This window comes from Peromyscus maniculatus, chromosome 6 (genome assembly GCF_049852395.1).
Source record: "Peromyscus maniculatus bairdii isolate BWxNUB_F1_BW_parent chromosome 6, HU_Pman_BW_mat_3.1, whole genome shotgun sequence".
NCBI lineage: Eukaryota > Metazoa > Chordata > Mammalia > Rodentia > Cricetidae > Peromyscus > Peromyscus maniculatus.
In genome coordinates this window covers 63,109,893-63,124,994 of record NC_134857.1, presented here as the reverse complement: position 1 = coordinate 63,124,994, position 15,102 = coordinate 63,109,893, and the positions used below count along the sequence as shown (strand labels likewise).

General features: G+C 39.7%; 1 protein-coding gene across 1 annotated transcript in view; it reads left to right on the top strand.

Annotated features, from left to right (window-relative positions):
• The first annotated feature begins 3,921 nt into the window (after positions 1-3,921).
• Positions 3,922-15,102, top strand: part of LOC143273878 (uncharacterized) — a 68,592-nt gene continuing 57,411 nt past the window's right edge. The window contains exon 1 of the mRNA XM_076574299.1: positions 3,922-4,060. The gene's annotated coding sequence lies outside the window, so the exon portion shown is untranslated. The remainder of the gene's footprint in view (positions 4,061-15,102) is intronic.

The following is a 15,102-nucleotide window of genomic DNA, read 5'->3' as shown; positions in this document are numbered from 1 at the left end:
GGAGAGGAAGAATGAAGGTTAAGGCAGGAACAGGGACACAGAACCACGTGGCCAGAGAGAAGAAAGGAAGACAGAGGGTCAGTACAGGGAAAAGCAGATTTCTTGTAGAGTTTATCAGGGCCAGGGGTAAGGAGCCATGAAGATTATAGATGGATGACAAAGGAACAGAGGACAAAGATCAGGTCAAAAGCATAGGAGCTTACTAAAAACGATAAGGACGGAAAACTGGGAAAAGAGAGGAGCTGAAAATAAGGACAGAGCTGAAATGGGTAGACAAAGTTGACTTAGAAGAATAAAGTGAATGGACTAAGGAACTCAGTGTGCTTAGATTCATTTGATATCCCTCAGATTAGTGTCCTTAGCTGCTCATAGCATCTGTTCTGCACCATGATAGAAATCTCCTCAAGGCAAGCACTTGGGGGGAATTCGTTACACATGCCAGTACCTACCTACATCTTGAAATATTTTCCTTACTCTTTCCTCTAATTGTTCCAGAGCTTCTGGTCTTAGGTTGAGATCTTTGATCAACTTGGGGTTGATTTGACTCTGATTTTATTCATCTTCACATGGATATCCTATTTTCCTGTTCCCATTTGTTAAAGCTGTCTTCTCTCATTGTGCATTTCTGATGTCTCTATAAAAAACCAGGTGTCTGTAGCTGTGTGGGTTTGCACCTAGATCTTTCATTCTGTTTTGTTGGTCTACATTTACATTTCCATCAAGCTAATACTATGCTGTTTTTGTTACTATGGCTCTGTAATATGACTTGAAATCTAGTATGGTGTTACCGCTGGTTTTATTCTTTTTGCTTGTGGCCAATTAGGCTATCTGAGGTCTTTTGTGCTTCCAGATGAATTTTCAGAATGCTTTTTCTATTGTTGTGAAAAATGGCATTGGGATATTATTAGTGGAGATTTTACTGATTCTATAGACTGTTCTTGGTAAGACAGCCATTTTCCTATTAGTTCCCACAGTCTACAAGCACTGGGGAATCACTGCATCTTCGATTATCGTCAGTTTCTTTTCTGAGTGTTCTAATGTTCTCCTTGTGTAGGTATTTCGTTTCTTTGTTTATGTTTATTCCGAGATTTTTCAAGGCATTTGTGAATGAGTTGTTTCCTGATTTCTCCCTCAGTGTGCTTGTTATTTTATGTAGGATAGCTAGTGATTTTTGTATGTTAATTTTGAATACTCTCAGGTTGCTGAATTTTTTTTTTTAAAATGAGGCCTACAATAAAAGCACAGTAATTGTTTAATGAAATTAAAAAATAAAACCTTGGAATGACAATTATTTCAGTAAGTAGAGGAAAGGACACCAGTCATATTATCTACACCTAAGCACTAATGACTGTTGATGTGAGTGGAAAAGAAAACTCAGGAAGAGGATTGGTTATTCCTGGGTGGCCAGGAACAAATTGAGGAAGGAAATGTGTATAGAAGGGGGACCAATAGAATAGGGGCTAAAAAGAGTGAGGGAGGCAGTCTTGCTGAAGGTTCATTGAGAGAGGCACAATCAAATAACCTTTGCTATTCTTGGTCTTCTAAGGTGCAGGGGTCTAACAAATCTGGCCATCCTATGTTGTCTGGGAGGAGAAAATAATAAAGGAAAGAGTTGAATGGAGAAACAGGACTAGAACAGGGCAGGCTAGAGTTGGCCTGCTAGGCTGGCGTGGAGGATTAACTAAAGGAGGAATAAGTGCGGAGGGTAGAGAAGTGGATGGGCATAGATTATAAATGCAAGCTTGATTGTTTACCCTTTTGCTGGATTGCATCTGGAGTGTGGAACTTTTGGTATTCTTTCCCTGCTCCCAGAAGTCTATTTCAGCCCTCGGCAGTCCTACCCTTGTCTCATGACTTCCTCTTGGGAGGATGGGTTACATATGTGAGCTAGTCAGTGGATGGTTCTTCATAGTTGGAGCCTCAGACACTGGTCACATATCTGGGTGGTCCCTCGTGCATCCTGTAATGAGGACCCTTGTGTCACCCTTTACTGTCCAGTGAGCTGATGGGATCCACGGTCTAGCTTCCTCTTCAGAATGACTCTGAGCAGTTTCCACCTTGCTGCTTGCTAACTTGAAGGTTTTCTCCTGCTGTGGTGCCTAGAGCATGTCAGAATGCAAAAGCAAGGTTTAATTCAGGATATCCAAAAGCAATACAAACCTAGGCAGGGACTTCGTCCAACAGATCCAATGCAGTGGAGGCTGGAGGAAGTGCCTGCCCCTCTGCAAGCTCAGTTTTTAAAGGCAAAAACCACAAGGTTACATCATTTAGGGGTGCTAGTATTGGTACAATCTGATTGGCTCGCTTCTAGGGACTTTTAGAAATCATGGCTTAATCTTACTTCTAAGGGGGTGGTTGCCCATCACCATTTCTCATTGACTGCCTTCAGGTGAGAGGACATTTTTGTGGTCAGTTACCCTGGAAACCAGGGTTGGAACATTCTTTGGTTAAACAGTCATCAACAAATGAATGAATACCTTGTGACTCTGTACTTTGCACTTTCTAATTTCTGCAATCTGGGTTGACTGGTTCCAGTAACTCAAGGCCTGTTCCAGTAACTCAAGGCCTATACTTAAAATGGAGAAAGCTGAGGCCTTATTTCTAAGATGGAGGCATTTTGTTCTCATTTTGGTCTCACACTGCATTCTTGAAGAATTCTACTGCTTCGAATTCAGTGTGTAGTCTCATGTCACTTGCTCTGAGTTTCCTGGAATGCAATTGACAGTGCATGCCTGCCATGTCACCAACTCCCCAACAAGACTCCTTTTGAACTGGCATCGTGCATCTGTTCTAGTCCAGTTTGGTGGCTACTTGGTAGCATGCAGCCTCATTGTCAGACTCATGGGCCCACTCCCTCCTGGGTGCCTCTTACTACCCAGTCTCTGAGACAGAGACCCTGTGTCCAAAAAAAAAAAAAAAAAATCCTACAGATATGAAGGAAAACAATACTAGAGATTGCCATTCCCACTGTAGACTGTAGCATGAAGGTCAAAGGTTACTGGGTTGCTGGATGGGACTAGAAATGAAAGACTAACCTCTCAGTCACAGGAGCCCTGAGGTGACAAGCATGTGCACCCCTGTTGGTGAAATGGCTACTCCTGGTTTAAAACCAATCTGTAGCAAGGTAAACTGAGGCAACTTCAAAGACATCATCAGTCAAGTCTGGAAGAAGCTGCCTTGGGAAGGTTGGAACTAAGATGTTCTCATCCTTCCTGAGAGGATAGGTCATTTAGGAATAGGGGCTTTCCAACAGAGGCAGAGAGGGATGGCCAAGTCCCTGACCCAGCCCCACTTGGCTTCAGATGACTAGTGTGTACCCTATCAAAGACCCCAAGGCAGGGTCCATCATGCACTCCTTCCACACTTAAAAAACCCATGGGTTCTCATAATCAACCCTAGCAGACTGGAACCTACCAGTTTGGCTAGCAACCTGCTCCAACTCTGTACCTCAGACTCTGGCCTCTACTTTTTATTTCTCCATACTTCTATAGAGCGTTTAGAAGTCTACAATGCTACTGCTAAACTTTAAGTCATCTACTAATTAATTAGTAATTTATTTTCTCCTTCCCTAGGATTATACGAAATAAATTTGAATTGTTATTTTGTCACATTCTCTTTCTTTAAACCTCTCTGATCCCACCTTTTCTTTGTTTGTTGTGAGGTAACTTGCCTGTCCTCAGCTTTCCCCTTCAGACGACTCCCACCAGAAAACTGGCCTGTGGCAGCTTCCCTCCTTCCCACCAATGTGAGCCATCTTGAGATGTCTCTACAATAGAAATCAAACCAATGGGCATCCTGGGTTGTCCATGGGCAGGGGATGGGAGGGGATGGGAAGGAGGGATGTCTGTCTGTTGATGCCTAGCTCGACTTCTTTTTTTAAAATTAAATTAATTAGCTAATTAATTTTCAGCCCCATCCCAGTTTCCCCTTCCTCCCTCCTCTGCTCCCAGTCCCTCTCCCCTACTATCCCTCTCCCACCCTGTCCACTCCATTTCTTTTCTCTTCAGGAAAGGGCGGGCCTCCCCGTGGATATCAATCAGCCATGGCACATCAAGTTGCGGTAAGACTAAGCACCTCCTCTCCTATTAAGGCTGGATGAGGCAACCCAATAGGAGGAAAAGGGTCTCAAATGCAGGTAACGGAGGCAGAGACAGCCCCTGCTCTCACTGTTAGGAGCCCCACAAGAGACCAAGCTACACAGCTATACCCACAAAGACAAGGGTTACAGTAGCAGCTCCACAGATCCAATCCCACCCTTGCTGAGTGTGCCTTTCCTAGAAACAAGTGCAAAACTCAGCGTGAGCCACAAAACAGGGGAGAAAGCAAGAGCCTGAGAGGGAGGGAAAGGAAATAAAAATAGCAAAAAAGGATAAAGGCAGCTCTTTATCATTTAATATTCTATTTAAATAAAGGTGTTCATTACTGTACCTATGTAGAAAAGAACCTGAGCTAATATGAAAAAAAAAATGCTTTTTATTAGGTAATTTATTATGGGAAAAGAGAATGTTGTTTTATGATAAAATGTTCCTTAAAGTCTTTAGAAGGTTTAGGATAAATGTAGGGAGGGAAAAAAAACCTATATTTATATTCAAAGTTAAATCTTTAAAAAAAATAATGTTTGCTTGGGTTTATGTTCTTTTCTCCTCCAATTTTTGGGGAGGTGACATTTGTATTTTAGGGGGAGCACCCTGGGTTGGATGGTGGAAAGAGGGGATAGGGGAATTGGTCCCTTCTAGGGTCTCCACAAATAGCTTGATTTTTACTCAGTGGTCTCCTCCTCCTCCTCCTCCTCCTCCTCCTCCTCCTCCTCCTCCTCCTCCTTCTCCTCCTCCTCCACCTTCCTCTCCTCCTCCTTCTTCCTGTCAGAGGAGCCAGACTAAGGAAGGGATTAACCAGAAAAGGGGGAACTTTGGGACTAAGCACGGGGGGCCTGGGGTGTCCCTGCATCTTGCACAGTGATGGAAAAGCCAGCGCTGCAGCCTTACAGGAACCCTCTGAGAGGTGTGACATTTTAACAGGCTTTCTTATGTCTTTATATTTTAACAAAAAATTTCTACCCAAGGTTTCTGCCTATGCAATGTATTTAAATTACAATAGTTCAAATTGTCATTAATTTAATATTCACCTTGGTTCTCTTCAAACCTGTATTATGTAAAGCAGGGATTGGCAGTCTGGATATTACCAGGCCCAGTTTCCATATGAAAAGCAACATATTACATTTGAATCCATGGGTCAGTTCTTTGAGTTTCTGGCACAGTGTGGGCAGAGCTTAGAGGCACTGTTCCATTCTGAGAACAAGTAGAGTGGAGAACAGACTGAACGCCTCTGTCTTAGATCCAGCAGAGAAGTGAAGTCACAAGGCAAAGCCTGCAGCCAAAACTAAACAGATCAGCCTGCCACAATTGGCCATAGCAAATCACCAGACGCCTCCCTCACCGTTGGTGAGCCTTCTGGAGGCTTGGTGTGCACAAGGATTAGAGACACCCCGCACTGAGGAGGCCTTCTAATTCCTGGCTTTTGACTTCAGGAGGCCAATCTAGTTCTCACAGTGTTCATCCGTGTGTACCTCAAGCCCTGGCTACCCCGACTTTTCTATCACAGAATTGTGAGCTAAAGCAAACTCCTTTCTGTCTAAGCTGCTTCTGTCAGGGTGTTTTATCACAGCAACAAGAAACTGATAGGGCCTTTTACTATTCCCTTTACCCAGGGCATCATGTCTATCTTTCAACAAAAATTTCCAAGTTGTAATAAAAGATTAAACAAAAAGTTTCAAAAATGTAAATCATAATTTGAAAAGATTAAGCAAGCACCACAGCAGAGCTTTAGACAGCAGGAACATTGACTTCAATGAAGATACAGCTTTTTGAAAAGATGAATATTACACTATGCATAAAGCAAGATAAACAGTATATAAGACAGATTGGACAATGTAAACGTGTGTTGGAAATGCTTAGGAAACACTGGAGAGAAAAAGAGGACTATAACACAAGTGGAGAATTCTTTTGATAGAATATTTAATAGGCTATATGTAGGTGAGAAGAGTCCCCAAGCTTAAATATGAAAGTATAAGTTTCCAAGACAGGAACTGATAACCTTCCCCTCACCAACAGAGAAGACTATGCAAGGACTTTGAGACAGTGCAAAACGTGTAACGGTCTTCCATTGAGAGTACCAGGCTAGGGAGAAGAGGGAGAAACACAGAAGCAGCATCTGAAGGAACAGTGGCTGAGGACAGACTTCAGAGAACAAAGACACAGGCACGCAAGGCGGCCAAGCAAACTTGCAAACAGAAACAAAAACAGAAGTACTCTATTTAGGTGAGTCATGTTGGACCTATTATAATTTTAGAAAATAAGAGGTAAAGGGAAGATCTTACAAATACCCAGTGTTGAGGAAATACATATAGAATAGCAAGGATAGGAATTTATGTTTGACTCATGCTCAGAAGTCATGTTATAGCAAGAAGCTTTAACCATTGCAAGAATACTCCAGCCTAGAATTCTGCACCCTGGACAGATGTCTTTAGATGTGAAGAAAACATAGAAATTCCCCAGCAAAGAAAGACTGACGGCTTGGTTGTCAGTAGACCTGAGTCCAAATAAATGACCAAAGGTGTCCTTCAGGGACAAGGAAATTGATATGGGATGGGAAGTCATGCTTATTATGCATAAAAGGTGGAAGGTGTCAGATAATAAACAGATGAGAGAAAAATTACGCTTTCAAATTCTCAGTCAGTAGGAAAGACGTTAATTTGTTCAAAACCATACTATAAATAGTATCTTAATTATGCATATAGTATTATGCATGTGTTGAATTAATGACAGTGATACAAAGGGCCGAAGGGAATCATTAGGAATATTAGTTTTTTTTTTTTTTTTGAAGTGTCTGCACTACCTGTACATATAATGGTTGTTACTGGGGGAACATGGGCTCACTTTTGTAGATTCTTGATCTCATATAGAAAAGAATTTAAAAGCAGGCCTAGAAGGAAAACCAAGAATAGTTTTTTATTGAAATTTGTAAACAAAAACCACAGGGCATGCAAGCTGGAGAACTCAGCAGAAGGTAACTGGAAGAGGGAAAAACAGAAAATTGTACTCTCTGAATTAGAGATCAAGAAAACAGTGAGGCTCAGAAATGGAGGTCTGCAGGTCTGCCAGGAGCTGGATAGGAAGCTGATGTGTGTTGGGGAGAGATAGTTACAAATATGAGGCTAGCCGCTCAGTAAACAAAGCTCTGAAAAAAAAACATGGGATGATATTCTTTCATTAAAACCATGAAAGACAGAAAAAAATATAGAAGGCTGGGTGGAGGTGGCACACGCCTTTTATCCTAGCACTTGGGAGGCAGAGCCAGGCAGATCTCTGTGAGTTTGAGGCCAGCCTGGTCTATAGAGTGAGATCCAGGACAGGCACCAAAAATACATAGAGGAACCCTGTCTCAAAAAAACAAAACAAAACAAAAATATAGAAGAACAAAATAGGAACATAGACAAATGTCCAAATAGTAGAAGTAACAAACACAAAAAATGTTAATCCAAAATACTAATAACTACATTAAATGTTAATGGTATAAATATGTCAGCTAAAAGACCCATGTCTTTTTTTGTTCAGAGTCAACAGAAAATACTCAATTATATGTTTTCTATAATAAATTAATTTGAAATATAAAGGCATATATAGACTAAAAATAAAGGGATAGAGAAAGACATGCTCATACTAATCTAAAAAATAATGATTAGGCATATTAATTTTAGAGTAAGGATAATTCACTGGGTTAAAGAAGACGTTGCATAATGCTGAAATGATAAATACTCCAAACAATTGGTGCATGTGCCCAACAACAGAGCATCAAAATACATGCTTCATCTATGCATTTTTATTGAAGTGCAAAGAAAAATCAAATGAATCAAACATTATTGGAACACAATAGAGTCTGGATAATCCTATAATAGCAGTCTTCATGCTGGAGAGGCAGAGTACCCACTAGCTGGTTAGGTCAAGAATCTGGGCACGTAAGCATTTCTAATCTGAAAGAGCCTTGAATAGCCACTGGTGGTGACTCTACAAGAAGAGGTCAAAGAAGCTGGAGTCTGGCAGCGGAGGGTCACAGCACCAGACACAGATGGATTGGTTCAGAAAGAAAAAAATCAGGCACATGTATGTGCTTTCCTCAAATCACTTTATATATGGGCAGCCCCATGGAAGGTGCCACCATCTTTGAGCATGGATTTTCCCCCAGTAAATCCTCTCTGATAGTGTCCTTACAGAAAAGTCCAGTGCTGTGTCTCCTCAGCGATCCTAAATCCATTCAAGCTGACAAGACCAACCATTATAATTCCATCTCTTTTCAAACTGAAACCCAACCACATCTTCTTATGCTATGCCTAATTTCCAAATGAAGACAGTAAAGGGTCATAATTTTGCCTAACATGATGTAACTACCTTATGTATAAACAAAGCTGCAGTAATCTTTCCCTTAGAATAGGTGGCAAAGTCTCTTGAGGAATTGCTATTTTAATACTATACTACTTAAATATTATAGTGTTAACTTTTCAATAGTGGTATTAGCTCAATTAATGTTTTATGATATCGAATATTTGATATATATGTGTGTATGTGTATGTATAAACATACATTTACATAAATATATTCTTAACAGGATAGGAAAGAACCCCCCCTTGACAGTGTACTACCTTTGTTTCTGAACTATTTACATGGTTATTATTTACAACAACTTCCTTCTTGTATAGCCCATTCTCTATTTCCTCCACCCTCAAGAACAGTGCAGCATGTCTTGGTTCTTTACCTAGAGGAATTATCCACATTGTTTTAATTTGTATAATTTGAGACAGGGTTTTGTTTTGTATCACAAGCTGGGCTAGAACTTGGAATCTTTCTGTTGCATCCTTCTCAGTGTGGGAATTACAATTGTTGGCCCTCATGCTTGGAGCTTTTCAGTCTTTTGAGTTTTAGGTTGATCTTAATTTTTATGTCAGTTTAGAGAAGCTCTCAATTTTATGTTCTTTCAGTGTAATCTGTCGATCAGTTTTCTTTTTAAATGGTTCCATTCTCTTGCTTTGTAAAAAAAAAAGAAGATCAATACACAGGGATGTACAAGTGTTGCTGTCGTAGGGTATAAACTCCTTTGCTATATGTTCAGGAATGGTAAAGATGAGTCATACAGAAGTTCTATTTTTGGTTCTTTTGAGCAGCCTCAACCCTGATTTCCACAGTGGGTGCACCAGTTGCGCTCCCTCCAGCACTGAACACATGTTCTTCTTCCCGGAGTCCTTGTGGGATTTGTGGTTCTCACTGTGCTAGGATATCAGGTTGGTTTTAATTTGTATTTACCTGATGAAAAAATATTTATTGGCCAATAATATTTCTTTTGTTGAGAGTTGCCATTTCAGCTCATTGGCCCATTTATTAATTGGACCCCACACCGTGTGTGTGTGTGTGTACCATACATATTTTTGTACTCCTTTCTTCCATTTTTTCTCTTTGTATTTAAGTTTTAATAAAATTTTCACTGATTTTTCTTAAACAATTTCATTATTCCTCTCCTTTGCTACATTCAGAATACTATTAACTTGTTTGACAATTGATTTTTTAGGTTATATATCTGTTAATTGAAATGTTAACATATTTTCTATTCTCATTTCTCTCCCAAACCATGAATGAGTTGTAACTCAGTCTCAATGGTACATATCCAATAAAGAAAGTCCAGCTGGACAAAGGGCAATCAATACCAGTGTTGCTGCTTGACCCCAAGAGGCTGTTGGACATCCAAATAATCTACTGGAATGATCACTTTTGTTTATTTTACAATATCATATTTTATTCATTGTTTTTTGAAACAAGTTTAAAAACTGTATTATTTAAAATGAGTACTTAAATAGAGTATATTTGTTGTAAACAGTGATGCTTCATAATGTTTTGTTCAAGTCTATTGTATACTTTGACAACATACATTCACTTCCTTTTTCTGACCCCATCAGTGTTCTTTATCTTTCACAAATGAAAGAAAATAAACAGTATAATATATATGATACTCTAATTTCATTCATTTTTCCTGCAAATGTCTCATTTTGCTCTTTGTGGCTGAATAAAACTCTACTGTGAATATATGCTACATTTTCTTTAACCACTCATGTAGATGTAACCAATCGTCTTTTTAAAATAAGAAACACAGAGCCAATGTAAAAGAGAAAGCCGAGAGGTCAGAGCTCAGAGATAAAATCTTACCTCCTGCAGTGCTCCTAGCTTCCCCGAGAGAGGGAGGTACTTCCTGTGTCTCTGTTTAAATAATCTTTCTGTTCTGCCTTCTCATTGGTTGTAAACCAAACCACATGACTGCCTCATCACTGCCTGTAAGTACCGCCCTCCAGGTCTTAAAGGCGTATGTCTCCAATACTGGCTGTATCCCTGAACACACAGAAATTTACCTAGCTCTTCTAACCACCATGCTCTTGCTATGGCTCTAATAGCTCTGACCCCAGGGCAACTTTATTTATTAACATAAAATTAAAATCACATTTCAGTACAAATAAAATATCACCACACACTCATATTTTTATTGCACAGCTTGGCTATTGTGAATAGTGTCATAATAAACATGGATGATTAGTTGTCTTTGCAGTATACTGACTTAGATTTTTAGAATAATATTTTTAAGAATTGTAGCCAGGTCATTCAGTGTGTGTGTGTGTGTGTGTGTGTGTGTGTGATATATGTAATGTATTGTACATATTAGACTATACTATATAACATATATTAGACTATAATGTATGTGTGTATGTATAGATGTATGTATTAGACTCTTATTCCATAGCACATGCTGGCTGGAACTCACTGTATGCCTCAGGCTGGAATCAGATTCATACCAATCCCCTCTGCCTCGGTTTCCTAAGTGCCAAGATTACATGAGGAAGTGTCATACTGATTTCCAATGTGGTTTCATTTGATGCTTGTCTTGCTTTTTAGTGCCAATCATTCCGACTAAGGTGAAATGAAATCCCAAGTACTCTTTGGTTTGTATTGCCCTAATGGTTAAGAATTGTTATTCTTTTTGTCTACGTATAAGCCAGCCACATTTCATTTGTTGATAAATATTTGTTCATTGCACTAGCCAATCTATTGATTTAAATAGTGTATGTTATTTTAGTTTCCAGTTTTTAAGTTCTTTGTGTGAGCTAAGTGTTAACGCACTATCAGTTGTGTATCTAGAAAGGACACCCCACCCCCCCACCCCACCCCCCGCCACCAATCTTAGGCTCTCTCTCCAGTTTGACATCTGTTTCCTTTGCTGTGCTGAGGCTTTTGATTTTGGGAAATCCCATTTGACAGTTGTTGGAATGACTTCCTAAATTCCTGGAGTAGTTTTTATAAACTTCTCTCCTGTGATTCTATCTCAAAGTTTGTACTCTTTCTTTTCCTCTAGCAGTCTCAGAATTTCAGGTCTTGTATTAAAGGGTATTGATTCATTTTGAATTGATTATTTGATAGGATGGGTGAGATATAGGGATCTAGTTTCCACCTGTGGGTGTTTAGTTTTCCAGCACGTTTTACTGAAGAAGCATGTTATTTCGACACCTTTATCAAAAATTAAGTGGTGCAAGTTGTGTGAGTTCATTTCTGACACCTATTCTATTCCTCTAGTTTAACTATTCTATTTTTAGACTAGCACTGTCTTTTTTTTTATAGTGCCAGTATTTAAAAGCAATGAGGAAAATATTGTGCTGACATCACTGATTTGTTACTTAGTTCCCTCACTTCTTCCAAGTTATTAAGAGAGGAGTTGCCTCACCAGAGAGGGAGTATGATGGACTGTAACATAATCATGGATGTTGTATAACTTAAGTTTTAAAATCAATTGCCTAAAGTCCAGGGTCTGGCAGCCCCAGTAAGCTAAGTTCCTTCACATCTTCTTGACACACTTAAAAAGGGTCTGAGTAATGATGCAAAGCAAAGAGGAAAGATTTACAATATGGCTGCATTGGGAAGAACACACAAAGATGTCTAGTGGTCCCTAAGTCTGTCTTTGGGTTACTGACATGAAATTTAGGTTTGAAGAACTGCACAGGGACAAGAGGTCGGCATAACTAAGTAGTCCTAGTGAAGCTGTGCTATGGTTGATCGTTGTCTCAGCCCTGGTTCTGCGAGATGCTCCAAGGAAGCCTGTGCCATTGCTGTCGCATGAGAGGATGGATCTGATTCCCTGGAGATGATGACTTCTGCCTCAGGGTACAGTGTTTTCATTGATCATTGTCCTCATCTGGGACCTGCTCTACCCTGCAAAGCTAGGATGTTTCTGGAATCCAAGGTGACTGTAGGGTTAAGATAATGAATTACTTTTGTGCCTTCAGCCTCTAGGGGGAATAAGACAGGTTTAGACAGGCACTGTCCCCCACACAGAGATAAGCAGATGCATCAACGTAGAGGAGACAGACACCAAACAAGAGGGCACACCAGGTTTTCATCTTACTGTCTCAGTTGAGGAGTCAAAGATTTGTAGCAACAGCAGCTTCTAAAGGTGCCCACTTTGGTGATGCCCGTTATCCTTTGCCATAATCCATTGCTAGAAGCAAGGGAGAATCCTTTTTTATGCTCCAGGGATGGAATTATACAAGGGCATGGGTATAGACAAGTGGGGATCTAGAAGGCTCTCTTAGCCTGTCAGTATACCTGAACATATGAGAAGAAACATAGTTCATCTGGCCTAGCATCCAAGCCTTCCCACTCACAAAACTCAGCAGATGTTCTGTGAATAAAAACAAAGATGCACTTGCAGCATGAGCTGCAAATTCAAAGTTGTTCCATCAGCCTACACATTTACCAAAAACTGCCTTCTTGTTGCCTTAATTGAGCCCTCCTGCCAAAGTCAGCCCAGTTTCTAGCTCTCACTATAAGACTTGGCAGATTCCCTGGTGGGGAAGATGACTAGTAATCTCAGCTCACATGGAGAAGCCTCCTTTGTTTCTTGAATGTTGGTTCCTTTTCCTTTTGCTTTCATAGTTATATCTTTAGAAGTTTAATTTCTGCAGCTTTAGAGGTGTCCTACAAGCTGACCCATTTGGCCATCACTGCATGCAAGTCCTCACACAGAAGAAATAGTCTCTCCAAACAGACCTGAAACTCGAGGGCTTGATTACAGGCAGTTGTAATGGGAAACAGATCTATGTATGCATATACACATATATTTAAAGAAATAGAACATTGATAATAGGGCACATGTAGTCAGAAACTTCTTGGGTCCCACTTGGCCCCCTGCAGTACAGACACATCTCTCTCACCCATGGTCCTGCAGCTGCACCTGACCGAAGTGTACACACAGAGGCTTTTTATTATTTACAGACTGTATGGTATATGGCAGGCCTCTTGCTAGCTAGCTCTTATATCTTGAATTAACCCATTTCTATTAATATATGTTTTGCCATGTTTTCTGTGGCTTTACTGGTCTGCTGGCATCTTGCTGTTCCTTCTGCTGTGGCAGTTGGTGTCTCTCTAGACTCTTCCTTTCTCCTTCCTGTCTCTCTCCTTGGATTTCCTGTCTGCCTCTAAGCTGCCTTGCCATAGACCAAAGCAGCTTATTTATTAACCAATGAGAACAACATATATTCATAGCATACAGAAAGACATCCCCTAGCAGGCACAGATAGTAAACTATAAATCAATAATTTGTCTAACATTTAAAGGTGATTTTAGAATTTTGATAAGGGGAATTGCATCAAATTAGAAATCTTCACAGCAAAGGAAGCAACAGAGTGAAGACACAGATATAGAATGGGAGAAAAGCTTTTCCAGAAATTCATTCAATGGAATATTAATATCTAGAATGCATGGGCAGTGAAAATAATTAAACTTCAAAGAACCAGTCTTTCAATCAATAAATTGGCAAATGAATTAAACAAATGACTCTCTGAAGTAGTACAAATGGCTAGCAAATAAATATATGGAAAAAAATCTTTATATAGTGGTCATGAAAAGCAAATCAAAACTGCATTGATATTTCATTCACCCAAACCAGAATGTGAAAACACCAAGGAAATCAGTACAGAGAACTTAAAACAGAATTACCATATAATCCAGCTATTTTACTTCTGGGTATACATATAAAGGAATTTATGCCAGTGTTTAACAGAGATACCTGCACTTCCTGTGTATTGTGACACTGTTCATAAAAGCTAAGTTATGGAGTCAGTGTAGATGCCTCTCAGCTGATGTGGGGATAAAAAGATATGGTACATAAACACAATGGTGTCTTACTTGGCAATGAATAAAAAATTATATTACTTGCAGAAATATGGATGGAACTGGAGATCAACATGTTAAATAAATAAGCCTGTCTTGGGGGCACAAATATGGATTGTTGTCTCTCATATGTGGACTCTAAGTACATGCAAAAAAAAAAGTCATGCAAAAATATATAAGTAACTCCTAATCTTTTAGGTTTATGATAATCTTCTAAACCTAAAAGCCCTGTGATAATGTAATAAAGTCTATTTTAAAAGTAAAAGTAAAGGAGGATTTTTATTTTTTGAGATGGAGATTTGCTATGTAGTACAGGCTAGATCTGAGTCTTTAGTTTCTTGCCTCAGCCTTCCAAGGATTGGGTTTGGGAGACACCATGCCTGGCTAAGGCATTTAGCATACTGTGCATTACAGAGCTTTGTTTCTAGTGCAGTATTTCCAGTAAACAAAAACTAATTGAATTACACCAGGCACACATAAAACATTTGTCATTTGGACAAGGCATGCCAAAAAAATTATCATTCAGGTTAAATATTGATTTCTCTCCTGTGTTTATTTACTTCTTTTTATTTCCTATTCTCATGGTTGAGGTAATGCTTTCTGGTAATAAGTTAGGGGGTAATTAGAAGATAATGATTCTGCTTTCTAAATTGTTAACATCTGGAGAGGGAAATTATCATAGAACCCTGAGGAGTTGAAGCACATTACTGTCTGTCATTGTGTGGCTATGAAGTGCTCCCCTCCCCCTCCATGTATCAAAAGCTTGGTTCCAAGCAGAGGGCACTATTTTAGGGGAGGAGGTCTGGAAACTTTAGATAGTGGGGTCCAGCTGTAGGAAGTACGTCAAGGG